Source organism: Sceloporus undulatus, chromosome 1 (genome assembly GCF_019175285.1).
Source record: "Sceloporus undulatus isolate JIND9_A2432 ecotype Alabama chromosome 1, SceUnd_v1.1, whole genome shotgun sequence".
Lineage (NCBI taxonomy): Eukaryota > Metazoa > Chordata > Lepidosauria > Squamata > Phrynosomatidae > Sceloporus > Sceloporus undulatus.
The window spans coordinates 137,474,500-137,492,487 of NC_056522.1; the positions used below are offsets into that span (position 1 = coordinate 137,474,500).

Genomic DNA, 17,988 nt, shown 5'->3' on the forward strand with positions numbered 1-17,988 from the left:
ATTCCCACTAAGACTGGGCTGAAAGTGGCAGCAATTTTTTAAAGAAAAAACCTGTATGTGTTTTGATCCTTTATAGTGATCAGCAGATACTGATCACAGACTTGCCATTTGTAAATTTCACTGGTGCTATATCTCTGGTGGTATTTCGGTGTTTTAATATTTATAAAATTGTATTATCTTCCTCTCCAGGCCTTCATTCAGTTGCTCTTTAATCACTAGCAAAAGTACTAAGCTTCATCTACATTAGGATGCTTCTAGATGGGTAAAAAGATTTTTTTTAGAAAGTATTGAGATGTTCCAGTTCTGTTTGTACCTGCATATTCATAGGCTTGCATCATGTCTTTTCTTGAATTATCACAGTTTTCTTTCTCTCTTTTCCCTTCCTCTTATGGATAACATGTCACATCCAGTCCCATGAAACACCTCAGAAATTGATTTTCACCAATTTCTACTGAGCCTTTTTAAAAATTATTCCTCAGGAGTTACAGTCAAAGTGCCAGAGGTGGGGGTTTTTTACAACATTACACTGGTTAAGCATAGGGATCTTCAGTGGGTTCACTGTGCAATAACTCATGGTGTCACCCCCCCTCCCATTGACCTCCTCCCGTCTCATACCACACCATATAGAATCCTTAGTAATTCTTTTTGTACTAATGTTACTCATAAATTGTAATTCCCATTTATCACTGAACGTAATCATAGAGTTGGAAGAGACCACAAGGGCCATCCAGTCCAACACAGGAAATCCAAATCAAAGCATCCCTGACAGATGGCCATCCAGCCTCTGTTTAAAAACCTCCAAGGAAGGAGACTCCACTACACTCTGAGGGAGTGTGTTCCACTGTCAAACAGCCCTTACTGTCAGGAAGCTCCTCCTAATGTTGAGGTGGAATCTCTTTTCCTGCAGCTTGCATCCATTGCTCTGGGTCCTGTTCTCTGGAGCAGCAGAAAACAAGCTCGCTCCCTCCTCAATGTGACACCCCTTCAAATATTTAAAGAGGGCTATCATATCACCCCTTAACCATCTCTTCTCCAGGCGAAATATACCCAACTCCCGAAGTCTTTCCTCATAACGCATGGCCCTTCACCATTTTGGTTGCCCTCCTCTGGACATGCTCCAATTTGTCAACATCCTTTTTGAATTGTGGTCCCCAGAACTGGACACAATATTCCAGGCGGGGCCTGACCACAGCAGAATAGAGTGGCGCTGTTTTATATGAGTTTTAAGAGTGCTAATTTTTAAGAGAAGCTAATTTTATTTGAGTTTTAGGAGTGATCCAGTTTTAGCTCCCATTTTCAAACCCCCAAAAGATTTTGTCCCGATAATATTTTACATTTGGCATAAAGACAGGAAAGCTTGTTATGTAAACTAGCTTCTTACAACACATTTGCAATGTTTTTCAGAAGGTTTAACATTAATTGAGAAGAGGATTAATGATCCTCAATCACATGACTGTGTAACAGAAAATAGGGGACAGAATAACCAAGTGACATTAATTGTGAGTTTGCTTTAGCATGCAGTAAGATACTGCCACTTTTTACAGGCCATGTAGCTTCTATTTTTAAAATTTTTTAATTTCAGCATGCAGTAAGGAATGCTTGCCCTGCGACATGTATCCCATCCAATATTATCACAGTCATACAGCATTAAGTGGCATCATTCATCTTGAAAGAATGAAGTGGCCTTAATCTAAACATCTACTTGAAATGAGTATGACTTCTCATGGATGAAAAATAACACTAGCAATGAATAATGGATGGAAATTAATAAATTAAAAGGGCACCTATTTTCAACAATAGGGGATCGTGTTAAAGACAGAACAAGAATAATTGTTCTTGGGGGCAAAGTTCTCTTGGTTTTGGAATTTACTCCTTTGTTACTCTGTATTGTTGTTTGCTGTTGTATTTTTACACACTCACTCACCAGTTGCTTTCTGTTTTCATGCTTTTCTCTACAGTCCCTTCTTAAAATTAACAGTTATGAGATACCAATTAAAGCTCTCTTATGGATTGAACACTAAATAAAGACCAGGAGCAGAGAAGAGGGATAGAAGCACTGGAATGTATTCAGGATCTGTACTGGAACCAGTGTTATAATGAACACATGAGGTAGGTATGTTGATTCCAGTGTTATGTTGGGACCATAAACATGTTCATAAATACGTGAATGAATAGTGAGATGGCCACATTTGCTGATGATACAAAATTATTTAGGCTGGTGAGAACAAAAACAGCTGCTGAAGAGCTCTAATAGGAAGTCTTCAGACCGGGGAAATAGGTATTACAATGACCTGTGAATTTCAAGGTATAAAGTAATACAAATATTAGTTTATGATAAAATAAAAGTATAAATTACAAATATACTGGGTTTTTTTTTTTTTTTGCAAATCTAAATATATCTGGAATAGTTTGTATTGAATGATGAGAAATCTGTCGCCTATTGCATTTCATGTTCTACCTTTTCGCAATCCAAAGTTCAAAAGGGTTACTTGTCTGTGCAAAACAGAGGGGAATATTAAATGTGCAGGTCTGAATCCTACTTCTGGGAGCATAGCCAGCCAAAGCAAAACAAGATAAGGAGGTAATTCAGCTGGACTCTTGCGGGGGGGGGGGGGGGGGATACAAAGGAGAAAGTGTGTGGTCAAGCAAAGTTAGTTTTTCCAAGAAGGGAGAATGAGAACCCCCTCTAGGAATATGTGTGAATATCACCAACCAGCCAAGTCCCACAGCTGGGCAGATGAACAAATTACAACTCTGGCTTCTCAAATGACTAATTCCCACATATAGTAATGGAGGAGATATTATATAAGGACAGCATCTCTGGGCAAGAAGCCATATTGAAAATTTCTGGCTGCCCAGAACTGTTTCGTTGGAGAAGCAAAGTGCTCAAGTTGTACGATTGGCCTGCCATACATATCTATGCGTGCTTTATCCATGGATTCAGCCATCCACAGCTTAAAATGTGTGTGTGTGTGTGTGTGCGTGTGTGTGTGTTCCAAAAAGCCAATCTTGATTTTGTCATTTTACGTAAGGGACACCATTTCACTATACTTTGTATTTAATGGGACTTGAGCATACATGGATTTTGTTATCCATGGGAGGGGGTGTCCTGGACCCAGACCCCAACAGATACCAAGAGCCCACTGTAACTGATGGGGGGGGGGGAAGATAACCAAGAGGCTGTGAGGGCTACAGAAGCTGTCAGACTCCAGCAGTTAAGGACCAGTCTATATGATTGCACCAGAAATATACATTGCCTTCTGTGATGATTGCAATCCCTAGAAAGGGTAGGAATACTTTGAATTTACCAACTCTGATTGAAAGGCAGAGTAGAAAACACTGTACTCGGTGAAACAACGGTTTAACCATGCTGAAATAATGTAATGCACGGGACATGTTGAAATGCTACCAAATACTAAAATGTACATAAGCGCTCTGTATGAGATATGAAGTTCCTCAAAAGATGAAATATGAGATATATGGTGCTTTATATAATACAAATATATTGTGCAAGATGATGTTCCCTACCACTGTAATGTGCTGAAATGATGATCCTTACTATTGTAATGTGCATTACAAGTATAGAATATGTCTCTTATGAGAAGCAACGTGCCTAGTCAATGTAACGTCTATGAAAGAGAATTATCTAGAATGGAAATATCTATATGACGCTGTGCATAACAGAGTGTGTAGCTGCATAAGTTAATGTTTAACATATAAAATATTCAAATTATTGTAAAGTCACACGTTAAATCTCCTGTAATATAAAATAGTAATAGAAAAGCTAAGTGGAAATAATTGAAAATCGATTTCTGAAATGTTACAGGAGCTTATTTGTGTCTCGTGATCAATGGGAGAAGAAGGGGAAAGAACACAAGGGAAGGAAGAGTGAGAGAAGCCCATGATATTTCAATAAAGAGTTTGGATGCAAACCTGGCAATATGCAAGTAAAATCAAAAACAAGAACTGGAAATCCCATTACTCCCAGAAACATTCCTACCTTTTAGATAAGCCCTATTTTAATATTTTTTATTTCTATACTGATACCAACTGATATCCATATAGAATCAATATAGAATATTGATATTAACTGATAATCAATATAGAGTTAGAATGAGGAGGAGTAAAGATAGGAGGAAGGAACATCAACAATCAAAGATATGTAGATGACAGTAATGGGAAATCTCATGGACTTGGAACAATTACTAAGGAAGGTCAAGGAAGAAAGTGCAAAGGCAGGTTTGCTGCTGAATATAAAGAAAACAAAAATAATGAACACAGAGAATCTACATAAATTCATCCCAACAATGAGGTTTATCACACAGAGATTTTTAGAGCTTTTGCAGGTCAGTTCCGATGTGACTGCGCTTCCAACGATGTGGATTCACATCAGAATGTGAATGTGTTATCAGATGAGATTTCTTTCTATGGCCGCTCCTTCCGTGGAGCTTCCGCATTGATTCCAAAGTGACCCCTCATTTTGATGAATTCAGAAAAAAAGGGAATTCACAGAATTTGCATCCAAGCTCACTTCGATTTCACTTCAAATTGGTCTGGTGTGGAAGATCACTCCGATGTCACCCGCCTTGGCCCCCCTGCGTCTTGCTCCATCATTCTCCTCCTCTTCCTTCAGCCCATCTCGCCCCCTCTGCCACCCTGCCACCATCATCCCCTGCCTTCTCCTGCATCCCAATCCTGGCTCCAGTGACCCCCAGCGACCTATCCCATCACCCTCTGCCTTCTCCTGCATCCCAATCCTGGCTCCAGCGACCCCCAGTGACCTATCCCATCATCCTTTGCCTTCTCCTGCATCCCAATCCTGGGTCCAGCAACCCCCAGCGACCTATCCCATCATCCCCTGCCTTCTCCTGCATCCCAATCCTGGCTCCAGTGACCCCCAGTGACATATCCCATCATCCTCTGCCTTCTCCTGCATCCCGATCCTGGCTCCAGTGACCCCCAGTGTCTTATCCCATCATCCCCTGCCTTCTCCTGCATCCCAATCCTGGCCCCAGACCCCCTGCCATCCATCCCATCATCCACCAACTGCTCCGGCATACCCATCTCACCTGCTCTGCCAACCTGCCATCTATCCCATCATCCCCTGACTGCTCCTGCATCCCGATGAAGGATGACAGATAAGGAGGGGGCAGGGAAGGAGGGCAGAGCCCAGAGCCCCACTGAGCATGCCCAAGGGTGCCGATTTGAATCGCTGAACCCTCCAATGTGGTAATACAATGTGCACTCACTCTGCTTTGCTTGAATCCACATCACATGACTTGCTTGGAATAGAACTGACTTCGCTTCCCCCTCAGTTCGGAAAGGCAACAGAAAGGCAACCAGATGTGGTAAAACATCACGTTTTAACCTTAATTCGCATTGCTAGGCAGGAGTGACTCTGGATCTGGTGTGAAAAAACATCACGCTTTGCATTGCTAGACATGACTACAGATGCAAACCACCCCCCATGTGTGATAAGCTTCAATGAGGATATCAAAATAGTAAAATATCTCTCATACATTGCATCAAACATTGATCAGAATGGAGATTGCTATCAAAGAAATAAGAAGACTAGAAATGGAAAGGGCAGCAACTAAAGAACTAGACAAGATCCTAAAGATATATAATTGAGCACTAAAGTTAGAATCATATTAAGTCATTGTATTCCCCATCATTATGTGCAAATGTGATAGGTGGACAGGGAAGAAAGCAGATAGAAAGAAAATCAACTCATTTGAGACACAGTGCAGGAGAAGAGTGCTGAGGATGCCATGGACAGCCAAAAGGACAATTAAATGGGTCTCAGAACAGATCAAGCCTGAAGTCTCCCTTGAGGCCAAGATGACAAAACTGAAGCTGTTGTACTTCAGCTACACAATGAGAAGACATAGCTCACTGGAAAAGACAATAAAGCTAAGAAATGTAGAGGGTAGTAGAAAGAGAGAAAAACTGCTTTCCAGCTGGATGAACTAAGTCAGAGAGTCCATGAGTCTGAGGCAGGGTACAGACTGCCCCAAAAGGGTGGCCTGCCGGCGCCTGGTTTTACTCCAGAGGGAAGCTTCAGCCTCCAAACAGCAAAGCTTCCCACCCGTGGAAAAAGAACCTGCAAAAAGTGGGTTCTTTATACGCAGCGGTGGCAGCGTAACAAGTGCGCCACAGCGCACCACTGGCACACTCGTTATGCAAGTGCCGTGTGGCGCTGTGCGGATGCCGCATGGCACTTGCGTAACAATGGTGGTGCCCATGTGCGCCACCATTTTGATGCCCTCGTCACATGATAGGGTTGCGGGGCATCTGGAAACAGTGCCTCATCAGGACATGCCAAAGAGCCTGTCCGTTCCAGGCTTGAGTTGCAGAACCTAAGCAGAGTAGTAGAGGATAGATGGTTTTGGAGATGTCTTATCCACAGGGTCGCCATGAATCATAGAATAATAGAGTTGGAAGAGACCGCAAGGGCCATCCAGTCCAACCCCCTGCCATGCAGGAATCCAAATCAAATCATCTTCGACAGATGGCCATCTAGCCTCTGCTTAAAGACTTCCAAGGAAGGAGACTCCACTACACTCCGAGGGAGTTTGTTCCACTGTCGGACAGCCCTTACTGTCAGGAAGTTCTTCCTAATGTTGAGGTGGAATTTCTTTTCTTGTAGCTTGCATCCATTGCTCTGGGTCCTAGTCTCTGGAGCAAGTGAAAACAAGTCAGCTCCCTCCTCAGTATGGCATCCCTTCAAGTATTTAAACAGGGCTATCATATCACCTCTTAACCTTCTCTTCTCCAGGCTAAACATCCCCAGCTCCTTAAGTCGTTCCTCATAGGACATGGTTTCTAGACCTTTCACCATTTTACTTGCCCTCCTTTGGACACGTTCCAGTTTTTCAACATCCTTTTTGAATTGTGGCGCCCAGAACTGGACACAATATTCCAGGTGGGGCCTGACCAAAGCCTGACCAGGTGGGGCTCAACCAATGAGTTGAGACTGATTCAAGGGCAGCTAACAAGAATCAACTGACACTTTCCTCCCTGGACATTTTTTAAAAATAGCTTTAGTGTGAACTTGGAAATGAACTATTTTGGCAATCAATGGGCTCACTCTCTAATTTTAAAATCTTTGCATGTCTGTGAGGGAAGAAGAAGTTCTCTAGTGTATGCAAGGCAAATTAGATTGCCTAGCTGCTGCTGTTGCTTCCTCTGCAAAATTTTACTTCTCTTGTGGCTTACTGACTGGCTTCCAGAAATCCAGGAAATATTATCTGTCAGCCAACTGAGAATTCTGGTTTCATTACTAGTACCATACTGTTTCAGTGTTCCATACTGTTCTTTGTAACTTACCTGTTTTCATTTTTTTGGTTATATTTATGTTTTAATTGGTAATTCTTTTTTTAAAAAAAAAATCTTTAATCTTTGTTAGGGCTCCTGCTTCTTCCATTTCTTCTAATTGATACCTATCTACTGTCTTCCTTCTCACCAGCTTACCTTTCCTTGCCCTTTATGTAGCTGACACTCAGTTGCTCCTAAGGCTGTTACTGTTCATGATTTCTTTCTTTCCAGACCTTTTCATCTTCTTGCTCTCCCTGAAATTTGGCTCCCTGCCCATGCTGCTGCTACTTCAGCCACCATCTCCTTTTGAGGACTCTCCTTTTCTCGTACAAACTGACACGAGATTGGTGGGGGGTAGGGGTTCTTCTGTTTTGTAGCTCATGCCAGTTTCACCTTCTTTCTTTTCCACCAACACACTCTTTCCCTTCTTTCGAAACCCATGCTGGGAGACTCTTTTCACTTCTGCACCTGTGGTTTGCAGTCACTTACCATCAACCTGGCTTATTTTCAACTTTTGTTTCTGATTTTTATTCTTGGTTGACTTTCTTTCTCTTAGAAGATATTCCCACTCTTATTATGGGTGATTTTGATATTCATGTGGATGATTTTTAAATCCTACTGTGTTACGTTTTTCTTAATTGTGTTTTTTTAGGGCTCAAGCTTTGTTCTGATTCACTGGCACATTGTCTTGATCTTATTCTTATCAAAAATTGTTCTATATCTTGCTTTTCAGTTACTGAATTTCCCTTGTCTGACCATCATCATCTTGTTTCTTTTGTGCTTATTCATAATCCACCTCCTGGTACTTTGTTGCTTGCTCCTTTTGAGAGCTTCATTCTGTTAATTCTGAGGCCTTTCTGCAAGCACTGGCCTCTTCTCTCTCTTCTTTAATTCCTTGGATTCAATTGTTTCTCTACTTAACTCAACTTTATCTTCAACTCTTGATAGTTTTGTCCCTTTGTCCACATGTAAGGTCTCTGCTACCAAATCTCAACCTTGGCTTACTCCTTTTATTCCTGCTTTTTATGCAGCTGGAAGTGTGTGGAGGAAGACTAGGGAATGGGCAGACTATACTCATTATAAATTAATTCTTTCTTATTTCTCCTGTGCAATCTTTTTGGACAAAGAGAAATACTATACTTTATTGATTCATACTAACATGAATATAAGCATAGAATATGCAATACCTCGCCCTATAAATTCACAGGTTTTATCATGATTTGTTCATAACCAAAATACTCTAGCACCCCTCCTGGTTTACACACCTCTCTCTTACATGTTCCCTTTAGGCCCTTTCAGATTTTCCATGAGATTGACCATGATGGAATCTATTAATTAGCTTTGAAAGCCATTCATGCTGTCGATTGTCATGGACAGAGAGGTGGGATATAAATAAAGTTTATTATTATTATTAGTATTAGTATTATCCTCCCATTCACATCTATGGATTCTCCAGACAGGTAATTATTTCTCCCCAGAACAAACATTCCAACTCCCATCAGCTAAACTACCAAATTTCAAATACATATCAGGCTTAGTAGCTAATATATTTAACATGTCTAAATATACTTTCATAGCTTATATGTATTACCAATTGGAAAAAGAAGGGGGAAAACAGCAAACCACTACTTATGACAGGATCTGACAAAATGCCTCGCTAAAACAGACCCCCCCCCCCTTGTTTACCACCCCCCTGGACCAGAGCTATCAGGATATTCAGGATGATTTTTTTAATCAAAAGAAGAGCTTGTACAAGCATAGAATAACTAATTCCCCATCCTATAAATTTGCAGGCTTTACTGTGATTTGTTCATAAACCAAAAGACTTGTACTCCTCTTTTCTACCATAAATTAGCTTTTAAAACCATTCATGCTGCCTCTTCCTCTGTCTGTCTCTGCTGCTGATTTTGCAACTTTCTTTAATATTAAAATTGAAACTGACTATTCAGATCTGAATTTTCTTGAACCTTCTTCATTACCAACATCAAATCAAATGTCTGTTTCTTCTACACTTTGTACTTTCTCCCCAGCCTTATTAGTGAACTGTCAAGACTGCTGATGTCTTAAAATCCCTCTAACCTGCTCTCTCAATCCTGTTCCTTCTCACTTCTTAATTACTGTTGCTCCTGCCATTCTCTCTTCTTTTCTCCATATTATTAATCTGTCATTTTCTACTGCTCCTTTCTTTCTGAGTTCAAATATGCTATTGTTTCTCTAATTCTTAGGAAGCCTACACTTGACCCATTTTCTCTTTGTAATTATTGCCCTGTTATGCTGTTGCTTGAAAGTTTTGGAACGTACTGTTTATGTATGTTGCCTCAGCTTTCTCATATTTCTGAAACGGATCCTTTTCAATCTGGATTTTGCCCTTTGCAGGCTATGGAGACAGCTGTTACAAAGATCACAGATGATCTCCTTTAGGCCAAGTCAAAAGGTCCTTGCTCTCCTTAATCTCTCTGCAGTCTTTGACCCAGTTGACCATGCTCTGTTATTATTTATTTCATGACCTACAGTTTACTCATTAAGTCTTTAGCTGAGTCACATCTTATCTCTCAGTCAGGTCATTTAAAGTGGTGTCTGGAGGTTGGGTATCTTCATATTTTGCCCTTTCGGTTGGAGTTTCACTGGCTTTTGTTCTGGGCCCTTTGTTGTTTTCTCTTTAGGTACTGTCTTTGGATAATCTTATCAGTTCATATGGTTTTCAATATAATCTTTATGCTGATGATACTCAGCTGTATTTCTCCACTCCAGAACTCTATTTTGGCATCAAACATTACATTACAGCATATCTTTCTGCTATCTCAGCATGGATGCTTCATCATCACTAAAAACAACATGGCATAGACAGAACTACTTTTTTTTCTAAAACCTTCTTTGCAGCATACATTCTCCATCCCTAAGCTAAGTCATGTCACTTTTTTCTTTATAACATTGCCAAAAACAGTTCTTTATTCTCCATTTCCTCTTCTAATACCTTAGCCCATGCCTTGGTCATTTCCCACCTTGATTACATATTGTAATCTTCCTTTGACCAGTCTTCCATTATCTCACTTTAGTCCTCTGTTTTCCATTCAATATTCTGCTCCTAAGATTATCTTTTTGACCTATCATTTTGATCATGTCAGCCTACCTGTGATATCCGTTCATTGGTCACCCATTCCTTCTAGGATTTAGTGCAAGCTTGTTTTAATGTACAAAGTCCTACACAACCTAGCTCCCGCTATCTTTTAACTCATTCCCACCCCCCGCCCAGCCTGTTCAAGATCTGCATTCTAGAAAAGTTTGTCTTCTCACCCAAGCTAGGGTTTCTTCTTCTTTAGTCCAGTCTTGTTTACTTACCCTTCTTTTTGCTCTTGGAATTTGCAGACTGCTCCTTCCTTTGTAATTTTTGGATCTCACTTAAAAGCTTTTACAATTTTAGTTTAATGTTGTTTTATAATATTGTATATTTTAATTACACATTTTTGTCAGTTTGCTCTATATTATATTTCATTTTTGTATTTTATCTGAATAATTTGTTTTACAATTGTACAGCTGTATATTTTCATTATCCCTTCCTTCCCTGTGTGTGTGTATGTGCGTGTACATATATTTTAGATTGTACACTTTTGGCAGGACCCAATGTTGTGGCTGTTTTACATGTAAAGCACCACATACTTTGAAGTTGCTAGATAAATAGATGGTGGTGATTATTTATTTTTTAAATTTTATTGATTGATTGACTTTATAACCTGTCTGTCTACCAAAATGGGATTCAAGGCAGCTCTTCCTGGGTCTGTTCACGCTACATAAATTTAGTCTCCGGCTATAGTGCTGGGACTGGACAGTCACATAGTGTCAGTCTCTTGTATTTGAATTTTCAAACTCTCTGATTCTTTCTGTCTTAGCTGTGAGGAAAATTTTGAAAATAATCCTGTCAAACTACACTGAAACAAAATTCTCCTCCAATTGTAGAAATGAAATTAGCTAGGTACATCTGTTTCCAGCATGGAGACAATCAGGTCGTACCTATCTTGTGTAGATCTGTTGACGATAAGGAGCATCTGAAGAAAAAAAGAAGAAGAGATGGCAACCTAAATTCTAAACTAACATGGCTGACTATACAGGGGTTAAAACCCAGACCTTTACCATTTAAGATGTCTACTGTCTATGCCTGGGTGTACAGTTTGTTTTCAATTCTTTGATTTTCTCCATTCCCAAAATAAAGAATTATGCCAAATTTTGACAATCTTTTAAATGAAAAAATACACACTGTAATGAAATGTACTAATGGAAATTCCCTGAAGGCAACAGATCGTGTCTGATCTTGGAATCTTAGAGGCTAAACAGACCAACTTGAAGTGCCAGCACGGGGAAGGCATGGGGCTGTGGCATTTGGATGATGCATACTCCAATGCTGCCTCCATGCCAGCAACACAAGGCAGGCAGCATCACAGCACTCCTTTGGCATGGCATTCAGATGGCACATGCCAAAAGGAATGCCAGAAAGTGCTGAGTGGCATTTTGCCATTTCTTTTAGAGATGGCAAAGTACAGGATCAAAGCTGCAGTATGCTGTTGCCGCAGCCCCAATCTGGTGCTGAAAGAGGCGGTGCAGAAATGCTCCTTTGGGGTGGCCTACTTTGCCCCTTAGTACTTGACTGCCAAGGAATAGCAGGTGCTCTAGGGTACATCTAAAAAGAAGGCACCTGCAAAACCACCTATGACTATCCCTTGCCTAAGAAAACTCTATGAAATTGGGGGTCTCTATAAGTTGTCAGGTGACTTAAGGTGTGTGTGCATGGGTGTGTGCATGCATATACACGAGGTACTTGGAGCTAGAGTTGTCCAAGGTCTCACACCCCCTATTCAACTAATCCTTCTGCTTTGCTTGACCAACTGCCACTATTTGACTATGATTGATCCTGTCCTTCTTGCCAACAGACCACTCTCCATGGGCAGTCCAGGGGCTTGTCTTTATGGCCAGAATACTCTGGGATGCCCCCAAGGTATTCTGGTCCCAAATTCCCTCCCAATTCTCCCCTTTACCTGTCCTATCTCCAAAACAGTGACAGGCATGGGAAGGTAGCTGTCCATCATCAATGCAGAGAGAGCCAAAAAACAGAACCAAAAGGTACAGTTTTTACATTCAGATTAAGGAGAAGGAAGGCCAAATTGAGTGCAGACATCTTGAAGACTGCACCCAAATTGAGGGCTTTGAGCCTGTTTCATGTAAATAGGATGCAGCAAGCCTGGAGAGAATTCAGAGTGAATGACCCATGTAGACAAGCCCCAGGAGAGTCTATCACTATATGCCAGCAGGACTGAGGATTTAGATTTCATCCCTTTCTCTGCTCCTGAAAGATCAGCTAAAAGGAGGGGAGGCAGTCTCAACAGTTCATTGTCTGTTTTTGGCTCTATCCAGCTCTAGTTACTGCTGTTGCTATTAAGCCAAGCGGTGGTGGTTTTCTGCTATGATGAGGATGGCTCCCCTGGGAAGATAACAGATATATAATGGCAATCAGCCATGATGGAGGCATAGCTGGGAGGAATGGATGTGGGTGAGTAAAATGAAAGCATGAATGAGGCAGAGTACTGTGAAGGGAGAAGCTGGGCAAGCCTGGTTGGAGCCAGATGATCACAGCTCGGGGAATGCTTATAGGGGAATGGGGGGGGGGAATACTGAACTGAGGCTTATTCAGAGGTAGCAGCAAAATTCAACCCCCCCCCCAAAGAGCTATACCTTTATTGACCAGCCTAAATGCTGAAAATGCATCATGTAAGCTTTCAAAACTTCAGCAAAGATAAAACTCTTTCATTGGACTACAACTATTCTTGTTGTTATTGCCTTCAAGTCATTTTGACCTATGGCAACCGTAAGGTGTGCCTATGATAGAGTTTTCTGGGGCTGAGAGTGTGTGATTCACTCAAGCTCACCTAGGGGTTTTTTTTGTGTGTGGGTTTTTTGGACTATGTGGTCATATTCTAGAAGAGTTTCTTCCTGATGTTTTGCCAGCATCTGTGGCTAGCATCTTCAGAGAATGCTGGCATGGAAGAGAGTGGGGTGTGTGTGACCCTGGGTTATATCCTCCCACCTCCGAGGCCTTGCCATTCAACAACAGAACAATACACAGATTAACATGGAAATCACTCCTTCCAACCTAGAGTCACACAGGTCCCACTGTCTTCCATGCCAGCATTCTCTGAAAATGCCAGGCACAGATGCTGGTGAAATGTCAGGAAGAAGCTCTTCTAGATAATGGCCACATAGCCCGAAAAACCCACAAAAAACTATGGATGCCGGCCATGAAAGCCTTCAACTTCTAATCTAGTGGGTTTCCATGGCCCAGCAGAAAATTAGACCCTGGTTTCCAGAGTCAATAGCCCAACGTTCAAACCACTATACCACTTTGGCTCTTGGTTTTACTTAAACAGCATCTAAAGGTTTTTCCAGATGTAACTGTGCAGTGACTCTGAGAAATTCCATGTTTTCTGCCTAAGAAAGAGACATTTAGTTTTGCATGGGACAGGGATAGCTGGATCTCAAGGAAAGCTACTTTTCTGTTGGTAATGGAGTTAACATTTACCTTTTATTGTCCTTTATCTCTGGTCCCCACATAGACAAGAGGAGTGGCTTCAGCAAGCATTAAAATCTATTAATACTATCTTAACTGACAACAGAATTAAATCCGGAACAGAATGTAGGCCTGTGATTCTTCATCTTCACTTTTGCTCTCTTGTAAAGTTTTTTAAAGCTTTACCTGATGAAGATGCCAGTGAAGCTTCAAAAATGTGTATGAGGCATTTTCTCCATTTTGCTTGGTCAATAAAAGTATTGCTCTTTTGTGGATTTTGGAGTGTGTGTGTGTGTGTGTGTGTGTGTGTAAAACTAGGGCTTGTATATGACAGAAGGCAGATAAGGGAAAGGCAGTTTAGAGACAGGGAAAAGATTGCAGATAGGTAGGGAATGGATGCCCTAGAGACGTGGAAAAGATTTCAGAAAACTAGGAAGAATATGTTGTAATAAAGATAAGACAGCCAGCAAAAAAAAAGGGGGGGGTGAACTGAATAAGGTTTTGCAGAGCTGTGAATGATTAAATAGTTCAGGGGTTAATTCTGATCTCATTGTGTACAGTCAGCCCTCCATTTCAATCGATTCTGCATCCATGGATTCAACCATTGAAGACTTGAAAATACTCCTCCCTCCAAAATAAAACCCAAAAAGCAAATCTTGATTTTGCTATTTAAATAGAGAACGCCATTGTATGGGACTTGAGCATCCACAGATTTTGGTACGCATGAAGACCCCTGGAACTAAACCCCAGCGGATAACAAGGTCCCACTATATTAATATACATGTTTACTCTTTTTCAGAACTGTGCCTGGATGTTCCTGTGAAGTTTTGATACAGAGTCTAGTCATGCTTACCAGGGTGAACCTGCTGATCAACACACCTTTAGGTCCATTTAGGGATTGTTTGTAGGGCCAAGTACCCAATCTAGGGAAGATCTTGAGAAAGAAATAGGTGAGGCAACAGAAAAGATACCAAGGATTTGGAACTGTGGGATCAGCCTGGACAGAGGATACATCACAAGTATTGTGTTTCATTGGTCATCATGAATGGATGCTGCATTGTATTTCCATGTTGTTCTGACTTCCCTATATTCTAGACAATGAAACAGAAATGTTTTGTGTATATTTTTAATTAAACAGTATTCTACCTTGAATGTTAAGGAACTATGAATGAATCCTTTTTAATGGCAGGAAAAAGGCCCTGGCAAGTTTCTCAGACATGTTTTTTTTTAGAAGAGATCCTTTGTTTTTCTCCTAATAGCACTGAATATAATGGCCAGCTTGTACTTCAGTACATTCAACTCTAAAGAGAATGGTTCTGAAATTTTCCCGAACTTTGATATTTTGACCTCACAGCCTGGAGTCTGGAGTTCTGTCAAATTTCCTTCCAGCTGTACATTTCTTAAACTGCACCAAGACAGCCAGCAGATAATAACTGCAGTGGGGGCTTGTTCATGTACTGTCTATCCTCACGGGTGTTATTGAGAACACACAACACTGTGTACAAAATATAACTTTCATATTGTTGCCAGAAGATCTCAGAACAAAATTGTCATATGTTTTTTGTGTGCGAAAGCCTTCGTTCACCTCAGCTGTTCTGAATGACAGCCCCAGTTCCAAAATCCCAATGTATTTTACTGAGACATGAACATGTATATGGAAAAATGAATGACATGTTTACTGTAATATCTGTCTCTATTGAAATATATTATAAAGCTCATTTTAATATCACATTGTTCAGAAAACAGGCTTGAATGATATTATATATTTTTTATCTCTAAAGCTTTTAGAAATATTTGAGCAAGTGCAATCAGATATCCATGAAGAAACTGATCAACCGTATATACTCAACTATAAGTTGAGAAATTTATGCCCTCAAATTGACCCTAAAATGCGGGGCCAACTTATATAGGGGTCAATAACTAGTACTGCTTAGAAAGGCATATCTCTCTCAATCTCTCTCTCTCTCTCTCTCTCTCTCTCTCTGTGTGTGTGTGTGTAAGAGGTTCACAGTCAATCAGTGTTAGGTGGTCGGGAGAGGTCCAGAGAAGGAAAAGAAGGGACGGAAGTGGTATTTTTCCTTTCCATCCTTCCTTATAGCCCCCTAAGTTTTACCCTCAACTTATCCATGGGTCATTTCAAAATCCATGATTTTAACCCTGAAACCTTCCCTCGACTTATACATGAGGTCAATTTGTACACGAGTATATACGGTATTTAACCTTAAAAAGTGGCAAAAATATTGAAGAAATGCATATATTGTTGTTCGCTGGCTTTGAGTCGACTTTGACTCGTGGCGACCCCTTGAATGAAACACCTTTAGGGTTGTATCTGCACTGCAGAAATAATACTGACAACAATTTAACTGCCATGGCTCAATGCTATGGAATTCTGGGTTTTGTTGTTTGTTGTGGAACCAGAGCACTCTGACAGAGAAGGCTAAATGTTTCACAAAACTACAAATCCCAACATTCCATAGTACAGAACAATGGCAGTTGAAGTGGTACCAAACTGCACTTTATCTAGTGCAGATGCAGCCCAAGAACCCCTGTCTTCAACTGCTCTCCCCAGATTCTGCAGGATCAGGACTGTGGCCTCCTTGACTGAGCCTATCTATTTGGTATGGGGTCATCTTCTCTTTCTATTGCCTTCCACTTTTCCTAGCATTATTGTATTTTCCAATAAGCCATGTCTTCTCATGGTGTGACCAAAGTCTAACAACCTCAATTTAGTCATCTTTGCTTCCAGGGAAAGTTCATGCTTGATCTGTTCTAGGATCCATTTATTTGTTCTCTTTGCCATCCACAGTATCAGTAGAACTCTTTTCCAGCACATCTCAAAAGAGATGATTTCCTTTCTATCAACTTTCTTCACTATCCAGCTCTCATATCTGTACATGCTGATGGAAAATAAAATGCCTTGGATGATGCTAACTTTAGTGTTCAATTTTACAAGTTTGCACTTTAGGATTTTGTCTAGTTTTTTCATAACTGCATATGCAAAGGGACAAAAATCAAGGTTGCCAAAAAACATACCATGTAGGAATGAAAAACCTGAAGAGACAGGGATTTGGATTCCTTCTTTGAAAATCTGAGCCATTTTGAATAATACATGTTGTACAGGTATGGAAGAAAAAAGAACTTAGCTCTGGCTACTCTGGGTTCTGGATAGTCAATAGGGAACCCTGAAAACAATCCTGTACTTATAAACAGTTTTTCATCAGATGAATAAAGTGAATAATTTTTTAAAAAAGATAATCTTGAGCCCATGAAACTTTAGGTCCCCCCCCCCCATGTTTCCCATTTCTCCATCTATATAAGAGGTGAGACTCATGCTGCTCTGTAGGGGTTGCTGGACTACAGCTTCCAGAATACTTCACTATTGGCTAGGACTGCTGGGATTTGCAGTCCAAGAACATCTAGAGGGCCACTTGAATCCCATCTCTTTTGGATACTATTCCTAGAACAAATAAACAGAAATATAAAGATTTCAAAGAGTGGAAGGTGTGTGGTTTGCACATAATGTGCCTTGGAGTATCAGTGTCTGAGAGCATGATATATGATGTATGTCATGATATATCTGATTAGCCACTGTGGGGAAAAATGTTGGCAGAGATAAGCTTTTGATCTGATCCAGCACAATTCTGGTTATGTTCTCACATTATTATGATTTAGAACATTTATGTAGAAACCCTTGCTTGTGAGGTCTCAAGATCTGGTCAGGAGGCTCCTACCCTTTTCCAACACCTGGCCAGATTGTGTGCTTGTTTCTGCTACCCTGATCATGTACCTATCTTGGCTCTGTTTCAAGACCATGACCTCACTGCCTTTGTGGAATTAATGTGGGAGGTGGGGAAAGATTTTAACGTTCAAGTGTATGAGTACAGTTGCCTCTCTGTATGCACAAATTCTTTATTTATGGATTCAAGCATCCATGGCTTGAAAATATGTTTAAAAAATAAATTCCATCAGTCAATCGATTGATTGATTGATTGATTGATTGAAAAAAATTAAACATAAATTCTAAAAAGCATCCCTTGATTTTGCCATTTTATATAAGAGACACCATTTTACTACCCCACTGCACTTTATGGGACTTGAGCATCCACAATTTTTTGTAT

At 40.6% G+C, this 17,988-nt stretch overlaps 1 long non-coding RNA gene across 2 annotated transcripts; it reads left to right on the forward strand.

Moving 5' to 3' along the window:
* The first annotated feature begins 1,616 nt into the window (after nucleotides 1–1,616).
* LOC121921124 lies at nucleotides 1,617–15,475 on the forward strand. 2 transcript variants are annotated; one of them, XR_006101850.1, is made up of 3 exons: nucleotides 1,617–1,711; nucleotides 1,959–2,109; nucleotides 14,670–15,475. It is a non-coding gene; the product is annotated as an uncharacterized LOC121921124 (long non-coding RNA). The 2 variants fall into 2 exon arrangements; XR_006101857.1 differs by lacking the exon at nucleotides 14,670–15,475 and adding an exon at nucleotides 12,721–12,837.
* Nucleotides 15,476–17,988: the final 2,513 nt, after the last annotated feature.